Raw genomic sequence first — 15118 nt, 5'->3', positions numbered from 1 at the left:
TGACCCAAGCTGAAGGCAGTTGCTTAACCAACCGAGCCATCCAGGTGTCCCAAACACATTTCTAATATACTTGGTCATCTGGTTTCCACAACTACAACAGATTTAATCAGCCATTCATTTATCCATTTATTTACATTTATCCATTCACAATATCTTGTTGGTTGTACCAAGGAATGTGAGACGCATGATGCTGTGATGAATTACATGATTTCTGTCCCCAAGGAGTTTAAGAGCAGTGCTTGGAGCAGTGATTTCCACACAGAGGGGGATGAAGGAATAGATATCAGAAAGTTACAGGCTTTTCAAAATACACACTATCCTATCCCAGAAATTCTTTTTTTTTTTTTTTTTTTGAAAGAGACCACAGTAGGCAGAGAGGCAGGCAAAGAGAGAGAGAAAAGAAGGAAGCAGGCTCCCTGCTGAGCAGACAGCCCGATGCGGGGCTCGATCCCATGACCCTGAGATCATGACCCGTGCTGAAGGCAGAGTCTTAACCCACTGAGCCACCAAGGTGCCCCTATCCCAGAAATTCTTACGTATCTCTTAGGAAGACATCATCCCACTTCCTAGAATAGGGGAAAGATGATAAATGGGAAAAAGAGAGGGGTGAAGATAGATAGGACCAGATCAGGAAGAGACTTACAGGTGGGAGTTTGGATTTTATCTTTAAGACAAGGGGGTGTTGGGGTGCCTGGGTGGTTCAGTCAGTTAAGAATCTGCATTCAGCTCAGATCATGATCCCAGGGTCCTGGGATTGAGCTCCACATAGGATTCTCTGCTCAGTGGGAAGCCTGCTTCTCCCTCTCCCTCTGTTCCCTACTGCTGGTTCTCCTGTGCTCTCACTCTCTCTCTCTCTAAGAAGTAAATAAATAAAATATTTTTTAAAAGACAAGGGGGTGTTATTAAAAGGTTTTAGGCAAGGAGGCGGGGTGAGTAATCAAATTTTGGATTTTTTTTTTTTTTTTCAAGACTACACAAGCTTCAGTGTGCAAGTTTAGGGGATAGATGACTAGTTAGGAAGCTCTTGCAATAATTTTGAAATGATTGACTAATGGCATGGGGATGAAAAAAAGTACATAAACTTTCGAATTCATTAGGAGGATGAATCAACAGGACACGGTGAGCAATCATTGCTTGTGTCCACAGAAATGGAGGTAGCCAAAGATGAACCAAAAGTGAGTGGCTTCATGAGGATCTTGAAGCAGGGGGGATTGATTAAATGAATGGCATACTCATATTACATTTAATGGTACAGTTTAGTAGAAATTGGACATATAGGCTGACGTTCAGGAGAAAGCTCTGGACTGGAGATATATCACTGGGAAGTCCACAGTCTGTGGGTCAGTGGTTGTCAACCCTGGTTTACACATTAGAATCACACAGAAGAGCTTCGAAGAAGACCAATGCTCAGACTCTACCTCAGGCTAAATAAAGCTCTGGGAATGAGGGGTACAAGCAGTGATTTAAAAAGAATGTACAACTGTCCCCGGGGATTTCCAATATGCAGTCACTGCTATAGATGGTAATTAAACCTACCAGGATGAATGAGATCACCCAATGACACGGTATGGTAGAACCTCTCAACCCTGGCTACACAGTAGCATCACCGGCAAAGCTCCAAAAATGATTAGTGTCTAGTTTTCCTCCCCAGAGAATCTGATTTAATTGGTCTGTGGTGCAGCCTGGGAATCAGGATTTGTAAAAAAAAAATTCCCTCATGGTTATAATAATGATGAAGGTTGTCAACTGCTAATATACATACAAAAGAGAAAAGAGCCAAGGTCCAAACCTGTGGCTTTGGACTGAATTGTGTGCTCTCCCCAACCCATTCATTTGTTGAAGCCACACGTTAAAGTCACACTCCAGTGTGACTGAATTTAAGGATAAGACCTAAAAGAAGGTAATCAAGGTTAAATGAGGCCAGAAGAGTAGGTCCTGATCCAAGGAACAGTGCCCTTATAAAAAGATAACACCACAAATAACACAGTGCTTGGGTCAGCACTCTTTTCATATACAATCTCTTAATCTCTCTCTCTCTCTTTCTCAATCACTCTCTCTTTCCACTCCCCAAAAGGTAGGCTTTTCAAATTTCTTGGATTTCTCCATGATGTGACCATAGAGCTTTTAGGCTGTGAATGTGCACTAGCTTTCAAGTAAGGGAAGAATGACTCAGAAGGCAATTCAGAGATCACATGGCTACCACTCCCACCACAGGCCCAGGGGCGAGGCTGCTGGCTTTCAGCGGACCTAGAAGGTGGGACATGTAGCCAAAGGGGATTATTCTTGACCCTGAACATCTAATGAATGGAATTTGCCTTGCTAGGTTTGAGGTTTGCTTGGGACTCATCAGCTCGTTCTTCTTTCCTATTTCTTACTTGTGACAGAAGTGAGATCATAAGGTAAATCACTGGCTCCCCAAATAGAGAGACAGACAGGAAGGTACAGAGAACCCCAACATATCAGAACAGAAATTCATGACCAGAAACCTCAACAGAACCAGTGCCAGAGTAGGAAAACCAAAACTGTGATTCACGAATTGCTGGAGGCTCAGTGTGGATAAGTCTGAGAGTTAAAAAATTCCAAGAGACCGATTCATAGGTTGTACAACACTCTTGTTTTGTATCTCAAGGAGTTTCACCAGGTCCTAATCGTGAATATCAGAGAAAAGTCCCTTTGTGCTTCTGGCAAGGAAAGGGGAAAGTAATCATTTTGAAATACAACAAAGCATTCTGTTATTCTCAATACAGCCTGCCCTCAAGAGAGACAGTTTTACTAGACCCTAACCTGCTAGGGTATTTTCAGAGCCCAACGTATCTAGGCGAAGGGAAAGTCTAACTCCTGCTCCATCTGGCTATCATGCCCCATGAAGGGGAAAGGCGGGTGAAAGTGAGAGAGAGAGAGAGAGAGAAACACTGGCAAAGTACACAATCCAGAGAAACAGGCTTACTGAAGGTGAAGACCTAATCATAGGACTATAGAACGTTTCCCCTCCCCCATGCCTTACACTATATTATTAAAGGCTTATTTACTGCAGTTCCTTCCCCAGCACATCACGTCCACAGTTCAACAACAAAAAATTAGAAGTCATTTAAAAGACAAAAAAGCAAGTCTGAAGAGACTGAACAAGCATCGGAACCAGAGTAAGATAGTAAGAATGCTTAAATTATTGGAAAGGAATTTTTTAAAACTATGAATAACATGTTAATGGCTTTAATGAAAAAAGTAGATAATATGCAAAAAGAGATAGAGAATGTAAGCAAAGAGACAGAAATTCTAAGAAAGAATTTCTAAAATGCTAGAGATAAAAAAACAATGTATCACAAATGGAGAATATCTTTAATAGGCTCATTAGTAGACTGGACATGGCTGAGGGAAGAATCTTTGCTTTTGAGGATATGAGAGTAGAAAGGTTTTGTATCTGAGAAGCAAAAACAAAAGAGACTGAAGACAAGAAAACAGACTATTCAAGGACTGTAGGACGACTAAAAAAGGCATAAGATATACATAATGGGACTATCAGAGGGAGAAGAAAGAGTAAAAGGAAAAAGAGCAATAATGACTAAGAATTTCCTCAAGTTAATGTCAGATACCAAATCACAGGTCCAGGAAACACAGAGATAGCGAGAAGGATAAATACAAACATGCCCTACACCTACAGATATAATAGTTAAACTAGAAAGTCAAAGGTAAAGAAAAAAATCTTGAAAGAAAGAGAGGAAAAAAACACCTTACTTGTAGAAGATCAAAGATAAGAATTATACCCAACTTCTCAAACACTATGCAAACAAGAAGATAGTGGAGTAAAATATTAAGTGTTGAGATAGAAAAGAACACCCAACACCCTACAGAAATATCCTTCAAAACTGAAAGAGAGGTAAAGACTTTTTTTGGCAAACAAAAATTAAAGAATTTTTTTTGCCAGTAGTCCAGTTTTGCAAGATATGTTCAAAGAAGTTTTTCAGAGAGAGGAGAAATGATGTAGGTTGGACACTTGGATCTACCTAAAGAAAGGAAGAGCACTGGAGAAAGCATAAGTGAAAGTCAAATAGAAACTTTCATTTTTCTCATTCTTAATTGATCTAATAGATAACAGCTTATTCAAAATAATAATAGCAACAATGTTTGGGGATATATATGCATGTATCAGACTTAATTATGTATGTATCATATGTGATTATGTATGCTTATGTATAAGTGAAATGAATGACAACAGTAAAACAAGAGAGTAGAGGGAGATATTAGGAATATTTTGTTATTATAGGGACTCACACAACCCATGAAACAGTACAGTTTTATTTAAAAGTATATTTGGATTAGTTGCAAATATGTATGTAAATTCTAGGGTAACCAGTAAAATTTTTTTTTAAAAAGTATAATTGATCTGCTAAGAAAGGAAAGAACATGGAATCATGTAGAATGCTCAATTAGAACCATAGAAGGCAGAAAAGATGTGGAAAACAAAAGTAGGCACAAAGAACAAAGACAACAAATAGAAAACAATAACAAACATGGTAGATATTACTCCAACCATGATCAATAATCACTTTGAAAATCAGGGGTCTAAATACACTAACTAAAAGAAAAAGATTGCCAGAATGAATAAAAAATCTGACCCAGCTTTATGTTTTCTTTTTTGTTTTTTTTTTGTTTTTTTTACAGAGAACCCACTTTAAATATAAAGACACATACGGATTAAAAGTAAAGGGATAGAGAGAGATATACACTAGTCAGAGGAAGGGGGAGTAGCTATATTAAAGTCAGACAGGACATCCTGTAAGCAAGAGAAGTTATTAGGGATAAAGAGGGGTGCTATAATGACACTGGGATTAATACCTCCAACAAGACATAATAATTCTTAATGCGAATGAACAACAGAGCATCAAAATGCATGAGGTAAAAGTGAAAGAACTGTAAAGAGAAAGAGAGGAGTCCAGTATTTTAGCTGCAGACTAACACCATTCTGATAGAAATGAACAGATCGAGCAGGCAGAAAATCAGTAAGGATATGGTTGAAGTCAACAGCACCATCAATCAGCTGGCTATAATTGACATCTATAGACCACTTTATCCAACAACAGATGATTTCACATTTTTTGCAAGTTCGCATGGAATATTCACTAAGATAAACCACATGCCGGGCCATAAACTACACCCTAACAATTTTAAAAGAAGAGAAATCATGTAACGTCTGCTCTCAGACCACAATGGAATTAAACTAGAAATCAGTAACAGAACGGTAATTGGAAAATTTAAGGGATTTGGAGATTAAACAACATATGTTACATAGACATCAAAGAAGAAATCTTGAGATAAATTTTAAAATATTTTTAACTAAATATAAATGAAGTATAAGTTATCAAAATTTGTGGGATACAATGAAAGCAGTGTTAAGGGGGAAATCTGGCATCAAATACATGTATTAGAAAGGAAGGAAGATTTGAACCCTACAACCTAAGTTCCCATCTTAGAAACTAGAAAACAGAGCAAATTAAATCCAAAGTAAGCAAAAGAAAAAAGAATTCGGACAGAAGTCAATGAAATTGAAAACTAAAAATTAGTAGAGAAAATCCACAAAGCCAAAAGCTGGTTCTTGAAAAGATATCAAAATGTATAAGCCTGTAACCATGCTAAGAAGAAAAGAGAGAAGACACAGATAACTAATACCTGAAATGAAAGAGGGGACATCATTATAGATCCTATGGATACTAGAAGGATAATTGAGAAATATTGTGAACAACTCTATGGCCATAAATTTGGCCACTCTATTTCTTGAAAGACACAATCTACCAAAACCAGTACAAACAGAAATAGGCTGACTATCTTTTAGATAATTAAGGAAATTGAAAAATTAACCTTTCAAAACAGAAGTCACCAGGACCAGATGCATTTGCTGGTAAATAGACTAATTACTTAAAATTTCTTCCAAAGGATAAAAATGGACAGAATACTTCCTAACTTATTCTATGAGGCTGGCATTATCCTAATACCAAAATCAGACAAAACTATTCCAAGAAAACTACAGACCAATCTCATGAATATAAATGTAAAAATCTTCAACAAAATACAAGAAAATCAAATTCAATAATGTATAAAAAGAATTATTTGCCATCCTCAAGTGGGATTAGCATATCAGGTATACTAAGTTTCATCCGACATTCAAAAATCAGTTGATATAATCATTACATCAACAGGTTAAAGAAGAAAAATCACAGGATCATACTAACAGATGCAGAAAAAAGCATTTGACAAAATCTAATACTCACACATGATAAAAATTCTCAGCAAACTAGGACTAGAGGGGGAACTTCTTCTACTTGGTAAGGAATATCATCTTAAAAATCTACAGCTAACATCATATTTAATGGTGTGAAACTCAAAGCTTTCCCACTAAGATCAGGAACAATTCAAAATAAAATAATGACATACAACTACACACAGAACAGCCAAAATCTGCAACACAGACAGCACCAAATGTTGACAAGGACATGGAAGCAATAGGAAATCGCACTCATTGCTGGCAGGAATGCAAAATGGTACAGTCAGTTTGGAAGACAATTTGGTAGTTTCTTATGAAACTAAACATATTTTACCCATATTACCCAGCAATTACTCTCCTTGGTATTTATCCAAATGAACTGAAAACTTATATTCATGCAAAAACTTGCATGTGAATGTTGATAGCAGCTTTCTTCAGAATCATCAAAACCTGGAAGCATTCATGATATCTGTCAGTAAGTGAATGAATAAGTAAACTGTGATACATCCAGACAAGTGAATATTAATTATTCACAATAAAAAAAAATAAGCTATCAACCCACAAGAAGACATGAATGGATCCTAAAAGTCTATTACTAAGTGAAAGATGCCAATCTGGAAAGGCGACCTACTATGTGTCTCAACGATGTGACTGACATTGTGAAAAAGGCAATAAAACCGTGGAGACAGTAAAAAGATCAGTAGTTCCAGGGGTTAAGGAGGAGGGAGGATTGAACTGGCCAAGAACAGAGGGTTTTGAGGGCAGTGAAATTACTCTGTATGGTACTACAATGGACCCAAGTCATAATACACTGTTCAAACCCAGAGAATGTACATCACCAAGAATGAACCCTAATGTAAACTATAGGCTTTAGGTAGTATAGTGTAAGTGTCAGTGTAATTCCACCAACTCTGATGAATGTTTTACACTAGTAGAGTACTACAACAGTAGGGGCAGTCTTGTGGCGCGGGGCAGCACGCAGAATGTCTCCTGGAACTCTACTTTCTGCTCAGTTTTGCTGTGAACCTAAAACTGCTCTAAAAAAATAAAGTTTATTAATTTAAAAAAGTAGTTTCAGAAAACATACCAATTTTTATACTCACATTTAGCTCTTCCCTACACATTTGAACTATCTGTGAAAACTACAAAGAGATGGTTTTATTCAATTGCTTTTGGAATCACGAGGTCTCTTATTTTTTGAGCCTTGAGGCAATAGTTCTTTTCATAGCAGAAATATAAAGAAATTCTCTTCTTATGCTACTTGAGAGTTAATATACCCCCTCTTCCATTATAATTTAAAAGATTTCCATTTCATATTTTTATATAATCCTCCCTGATTTTTAGAGAGAAAAATATTTTATTAACTCTCTTAAAACTAGCTTCTTGTCATTTCTACTGAGGCTCTAAAAAGAATATATGCTAACAATTATTTTATTAATCTCTTTTATTTAGGCTATCATGAGTATAAAACTATATGTAATTTCACTTTAAAGCTAACAAAAAATACATTTTGTTTAGATTGGTTATATAATAAAATCTTTTTTCATGTGAATTTTTAAAAAAATTATCACAGAAGGAGTAATTCAAGTACCAGAAGAAAAACAAAGTATATGCTATCAGGTATATTTTCTGATTATCTTCAGGTGGTAATGTTTATGAAAAACTAGTCAATTTTTTTAAAAGAGTTCATCCCTGAGCAGATCTTTTGCTGTCATCTTGTCTGTGCCCCCTTCTACCCACACCTGTTATATTCAGAGATCATGTTGCATAATGATATAATTATCTACTTTGGGAGTTTATTGATATGTTATGAGTGAACAATAATGGATCAGTCACTATGTATGATTATAACTTCTAAAAAATGTTATTAATAATATTTGGACAATAAACTCCATGGAGAATGAGTAGAAATCTATTTGCAAGACGTAGGGAGTCCTGAAAACTAGTGAGACAGACACATTTAAAAGGACTTCCCAGGCTCTCCAAGGCAGAACGATCCTACCAACTCACTGAGAATTTTTTCATGTATGATTTTTTGAAAGTAACTCCCAATAAGTTTATAGAAATGACTATCCGATGTTTCAAGATTCATTCTTCACTAGAGAATATTTCCCTCATATCCAATTCACTGACCTTATTTCCAATTATTTCCAACCTCATTCTTTTCTGATTTTACTTAATTGTGTATCATCTAAAGAATTACCATAAATGGTCCTAATAACTGTCTTTTACTTATCTGCCATGATTTCCAACTACTCTTTTATGCATTACTCTCTTCTCTGGCTCTGTGGGATAATGAGCTCCATGCATTGACTCACCTGCTCAGGCCTCTTGAGGGATGGCTGAATGTCACCATGGTGATGGCGTACCAAGGCAAGGCCCCATTGGGAATGGGATAAGGCTCAAGGGCTGAGGCATATGTCTAGCAGTAGGAGTTGAAGACTTCTTAGTTGGGAGAGTAAGAGGTAGACAGAGGTATACAAAACTATATTCTGATGCTGACAGACTTTGGAAGCCAAATTAAAGGCACAATTTCAAGGACGTAAGTCTTAGATTTGCAACTTATCTCTCTATTCAAATGAAAGGGTGGTCAAAATTCAGTCCCCAGAAATATTGCTGTGTCATCCCTCTGTTAATGAGCCTGGAGGAGGGTGTGTGTGTCTGTAATGCTCTCAAATAAACTAGACTTCACAATAGGTTCTGAGTCTTCTATTTGTAATTTGGGAGTAATTAGTGTTAGGGGGATAAATTATTAGCAACCTCGTTATATCAAAGTGGCCTAACATAAGACAAATAATGTAGCCATTTCTTCAAAGACTGATTTTAGATCAATATTATTAAGAGGTTGCCACAAATGCTGAAAATCTACAGAATTCTGCTTCATTAAGAGTCTATAATTAACGATGCAGTAACATTTCACACCTGGGGGCAGGCAGGTAGAAAAAAATTTATCTCAAAATCTTTAATACAAATTTAAATCTAGGTTTTTCATTACAAACTTAGAAAACAAAATTCTAAACAATGTATTTTCTAGAATGTCAAAGCTTTTCCAACAACGTTCTCAAATGACTGCAGAAGGTGGAAAGAAGAGTCGTTTATTGAGCAAAACCAAGAAAAAAGAAAATCACTGGCTTGAAGATTTACTTATTTATTTATTAGAGTGAGTGCAGTGGCAAAGGGAGAGAGAGTCTTAGGCAGACTCTATCAGGGCTGAGGTGACTGCGGGCTCAGTCTCATGACCCTGAGATCAGGACCTGAGCTGAAACCAAGAGTCCAGGGCACTTTTTTTGTTGTTGTTGTTTTGAGAGTTGGGGGCTTAACTGACTGCACCACCCAGGTGCCCCAGGAGTCTCTGGATTAAAAAGCCCAAGAACAAGAAAGGATTTGAGGTTACACAATGTATTTTGAGTTTCAAAATACATGAAAAACAGACTTATGTAGGTAGTATTTTGTAATTCTAACTTCAAGGATTTGGTGTGAGAACTGAAATTAACATTCTCTTTTTTAATGCTTCAAATGAAAACTGACCATTTATTAAGGACCCACAGAGTTCCAAGCATTGTGGAGAACATTAAAAGACTCGTTCATACTCTCTTAGAGCAAAATTGCCTATTTTCTTGCACGCACTTTTGTATGGCATGGACATTATCGTTCCACTCATAAAGTGACCAGTTCTTCAAGACTTGGTCAAGAAACAAGTTTCTGATCTATAGAAGTAGATCATGAAGGAGGTTTCTCTGTCAACGGTTATACTTCATGTCGTTTCCCTCTGAAACCACCACCTCCACTTCCTCCTCTGAAACCTCCACTTCAATCTTCTCTTGCTACCTCTAAAGCCATCACCTCTGTCACCTCAGCCACCTCCTCCCCCTCCTCCTGCCACCTTCTCTTGGAGGTCACTTCCCACCTGGAGGTCGAGGTAAAAACCTCTGTGGTGGTAGCAGTTTCGATGGGTCTATATAAGACTTCTGCAGTTTTTTAAAGGAAAATATCTTCATATTTGCTGACAATTTAATGGAAAAACAAACATCTCTAAGTTGTCCAAATATTTCGCTCACTTTGCTAATTTGTTCTTTGTTCTCTAAATAAACTGCAGCATTGGCGTTTTTGCCTGTAGTACATTTATAAACTATGTCATCTTCACAGGGATACAGGAACTCCCCTAATACAGCTACATGTTCTGGAGGTCCTTGGTCTTGGTCTCTGTTAAAGCCTCTGCGGCCACCTCCTTGTCCAAATTCTCCTCTGGGGCCACCATTGCCTCTGAAATTACCACCTCCATCTCGGAAGTGGTAGTTGCTGTGGTCACAAATGAAGCTGCTACGTTGATCAAAGCCTCCACCGACCTCCGCCTCAAGAAGGCCTCCTTGTTCTACCAGCCTCAACCCCCAGGTTAGTACCTCTTCCCCCAGCAGGCAGCAAACTCTTTATGCCCATCCCCTTCTCTTTCTCCCTCCCTCCCCAAGTTGGGTCTAGTATGTTCAGATCCTCCTGCTCCCAACCTCAACTCACCAGGCTGAAACTAACATGCTTTTATAGAAGAGAAACCTTATAACCCTGTGTCTTACATAGTTTCCTCCTCACTAATTGGTTCCAAGTGGGTCACTTTCCATCTAGACCTTCAGTTACTGTTGTCTACCATGGTGCTAGGTATGAAAACATTTTCTACATCTGGAACACAAATATTTAGGGATTAGGGAAATTCAAGGATAGCTGTACTGGAATGTAATTCCCTTGAGAGCTAAAACAGGAGTTCTCAAACTGCAGCTGGCATCAGAATCATCTGGAAGGCTTATTAAAACATAGATTCCTGAACCTAACCCCAGAGTTTTTTGATTCAGTAGGTCTAGTGTGGGACCAAGAACTTGCCTTTCTCATAAGTTCCCAGGTGCTCCTCTGGGGAACCCCGGTTAAAGGTCACCATTCCAGACCAGTGATCTCAACCTGGCTACATGTTATTATCACCTGGAGAGGTTTTTAAACTCTTGATGCCCAGACCAATAACATCAGAATCTATGGCGGTCATGATGAGACTTCTGTATTTTTTAAAGCTCCCCAGCAGATTCCAAGGGGCAGGTCAGGTTAGAAAGCACTCTCAAATCTCATAGTGATTCTTAGCCCAGATTATCCATTAGAATAATCAAGAAAAGATTGTTTTTTTTTTTTTTAATTTTACTGAGGTATGATTTGACATACCATAAAAATGACCCTGCTAAAGTGCACAAGTCAGTGCTTCTTATCCACAAAGTTGCACAATCATCGCCACTATCTAATTACAGAACGTATTCATCACCATCTAGGGAGATTTTAAACAAGGTTCTGATACATGGGTTCTACTCTCAAGAGATTCTTATTTAACTGGTCTACCGGGTAAAGACATCAGTGTTTTTGTAAATTCCTCAGGTGATTCTATTGCCTAGCTAGGGATGGGAACCACAGTTCCTGAGTTTGGTTACAGACCTTCCAACACTGTTTAAGGAGTTAGTAGCTATTTGGGAATTTTCACTGACCCCATCAGGGATGTTGTAAATATAAAGGAACAAGCACACATTCTGTCTAAAGTCCTGCCCGTCCATTAAATGTGCCCAATCACAATGCAAGGGAAATATCATCCCTGATTTCTGGCTCTCAGAGCAGAAAGCTGGGTGGCCTTGCACAGACAGGCTGGGAGGTGATTCTGGTGCCACCAGTCCACTGCCTGCAGTGTTTCCTTGCAAGCCGAAGCCCAGTCTGAGAGACTGCAGGAACCTCTGGAGGGCTCACTGGGCCCTTAAAATGACTCAGAGCTGCTAGTAAATTTTTAAATATTTGCTTCTGTATTTTTAAGAAGCCCATTTTGTAGAGACCTTTGGTCTGACGCCGTTTCAGTGATGGCCTTTTGCTGAGTAAGGAGCAGAACCAGAATTTGAGTCTTGGGGCCTACAGTTGTCAATGTCAGACTCTGGTTAAAGCTTCTGAGCTACAGTTTCCTCAATATTTGTAATATTTCCTTCCTCCCAGAGACATCCATGGTTGAGGAAAATAGTGTATTGGGCTCACTCACCTCTAGGGAATGAATTCAGTGAACAGAGCATGAGATTTTTATGTCACATGATCTGGATTCAATCCCTGGTTCTGGCTCTTTCCACTAACTTGACTTGGGCAAAATGGGAGTGCTTACAATCTATAAAAGGAGAAACCAATAATAATTATAATAACATCTAACTCACCTTTGATAATACCTTTACATATTTTTGTGAAAATCAAGTGGTATAGTTCCAAAAATGGTATAGTTCACATGAAAATGCTTTATATATTATGGCACCATAAAATGATTATGCTTTAGGTTATAACTAGATGGATAGACATATGAAAGGAAGAGAGAATGCATAATTTATAAATTAAGTTGATTTCTTTTGATGTGTAGACAGTTTGAACCTTAGGACCTCAGGAGCAAAAGGCTACTTCCTCCATAGATCATTTAAAAGCAGCTATTGCCTGAATTCTGGATGATGAAACCTCATTTAAATGTCTTACGGAGGAGATCCCAAGTTGGTATCTTTAAGTAGTTTTTTTTCCCCCCACCTTCCCTTTTTTTGGGTCTTTGCCTATACAGAATTGAGTTAATCATGCTCTTTAGTTCTTAGCACTTAATTGGTCCACGCAAGTCCCTTCCTTTCAATTTATTCTTTTCCTTCATCCTTATCTCTGTTCCCATTTCCTATCCTTTCATAGATCCCCATTCTTTTGTTTGCAATGTGGAAACTTCCTTCATAATGTTATACCTTTGTTCATGTGTATATATGTGTAGCTGTAAAAATATTATTTGGTATGCATGAAATCATTTTTTAGAAATTTGCACAACTGTTATTTTGCTATAAACCTCATTTATTTCACTTATTTTACTATGGTAAGAACATTTATATGAGATCTACCTTCTTAACAAATTAAGTGTTTAATACCATATTGTTAACTCTCGGTACAGCATTGTACCTAGATCTCTAAAGTTTACTCATCTTGCTTAACTAAAACTTTATGACTTTTGGTTAATAGCTCCCCATTTTTCTCTTCCCCCAGGCCCACAACCACCATTCTACTCTTTGATTCTGTGAATCTATTTTAGATATCTCATGTAAGTGGGATCATGCAACATTTGTCTATGACTGGCTTATTTCACTTTGCATAATGTCCTCCAGATTCATCCATGTTGTCGCACATTGCAGAATCTTCTTTTTTTTAAAGGCTGGATAGTACTCCATTGTATGTATATGCCATTGTGAGATCCAGCCATGCTACTATATGAAGATCTAATTCATTTTCTTTTGGTTACTGCATTTTTTTCCTATCTTAGGCAAATGTTCTATCATACTCTTCCCCTAGTGAGGGACATGTAAGTTGCCTCCAACACTTAACACCAGGAACAATCATGCAGTGTCCTCCCTGCATCTCCTTGCATTCCCTATACCTCACTGTACCAGGAGTGGAGTTCCTGAATCACAAGGTATACACATACTTAGTATCACTCCATCCTGCCAAATTGTAATCCAAAATGATCACACCAGCTTAGGCTCCTACCTGGTTTGCAAGAGGGTTCCTATTTCTCCATATTTTTGCTAGTAGGTGATATATTCAATGCTTAAATTTTGTCAGTATGAATAGTATCAACTGATAGCTCCTGATAGTCTTAACATTTTTTTTTTAAGATTTTATTTATTTATTTCACAGAAATCACAAGTAGGCAGAGAGGCAGGCAGAGAGAGAGAGAGGAGAAAGCAGGCTCCCTGCAGAGCAGAGAGCCTGATGTGAGGCTCGATCCCAGGACGCTGGGATCATGACCTGAGCCGAAGGCAGAGGCTTTAACCCACTGAGCCACCCAGGCACCCTAGTCTTAACATTTTTTTTAAAGATGTTGTTTATTTACCTGAGAGACAGAGATCACAAGTAGGCAGAGAGGCAGGCAGAGAGAGAGGAGGAAGAAGGCTTTCAGCTGAGCCGAGAGCCCGATGCGGGGCTCGATCCCAGGACACCAGGATCATGACCGGAGCTGAAGGCAAAGGCTTTAACTCACTGAGCCACCCAGGCGCTCCTTAATTAACATTTTTTATTATAAGTGAGATTAAACATCTCTTCAAATTTTTCCTGATTAGATTTTCAGTGAATTACCTATTCATACCTTCTACCCGTTTTTCTGTTGGGTTGTCTTTTCCTTGTTGATTGTTAAAAATTCCTTATATATTCTAGAAACTAATGGTTTGTCTGTTAGAGATGTTGTAAAGATCTTCAGTATATGAGTCACTTTTTTTTTTTTTAAAGATTATTTATTTGACAGAGAGAAACACAGTGAGAGAGGGAACACAAGCAGGGGGAGTGAGAGAGGGAGAAGCAGGTTTTCCACTGAGCAGGGAGCCTAATGCGGGGCTCAATCCCAGGACCCTGGGACCATGACCTGAGCCAAAGGCAGATGCTAAATGACTGACCCACCCAGGCGCCCCTATCAGTCACTTTTTAGTATTGTATATAGTATCCCCTATTCAATAGGAACTTTGAATTGTTTTGATATAGCCAAACTCCATCCTTAATCTTTTCAGGGATTATACTTTGAGGGTCTAATTTTTTTTTTTTTTAAAGATTTCATTTATTTTTTTAGAGAGAGAGAGAGGAGAGAGAGAAAGAATGAGAGCATGAGAGGGAAGAGGTCAGAGGGAGAAGCAGACTCCCCACCAAGCAGGGAGCCCAATGTGGGACTCGATCCCAGGATCCTCAGATCATGACCCGAACAAAGGCAGTGGTTTAACCAACTGAGCCACCCAGGTGCCCCCTTCAGGGTCTATTTTAAAGCATCTTTTTCTACCCTAAGATCCCAAGAGTTCTCATACAGGGTCT

The 15118-nt window shown here is 38.2% G+C and overlaps 1 pseudogene; it reads right to left on the bottom strand.

Annotated features, from left to right (window-relative positions):
* Positions 1–9539: 9539 nt before the first annotated feature.
* LOC116587180 lies at positions 9540–11282 on the bottom strand (annotated as a pseudogene).
* Between the last annotated feature and the right edge of the window lie 3836 nt (positions 11283–15118).

This window comes from Mustela erminea, chromosome 3 (genome assembly GCF_009829155.1).
Source record: "Mustela erminea isolate mMusErm1 chromosome 3, mMusErm1.Pri, whole genome shotgun sequence".
Lineage (NCBI taxonomy): Eukaryota > Metazoa > Chordata > Mammalia > Carnivora > Mustelidae > Mustela > Mustela erminea.
Note: the sequence above shows the minus strand (reverse complement) of the source record. Positions and strands in the feature narration are given on the sequence as shown.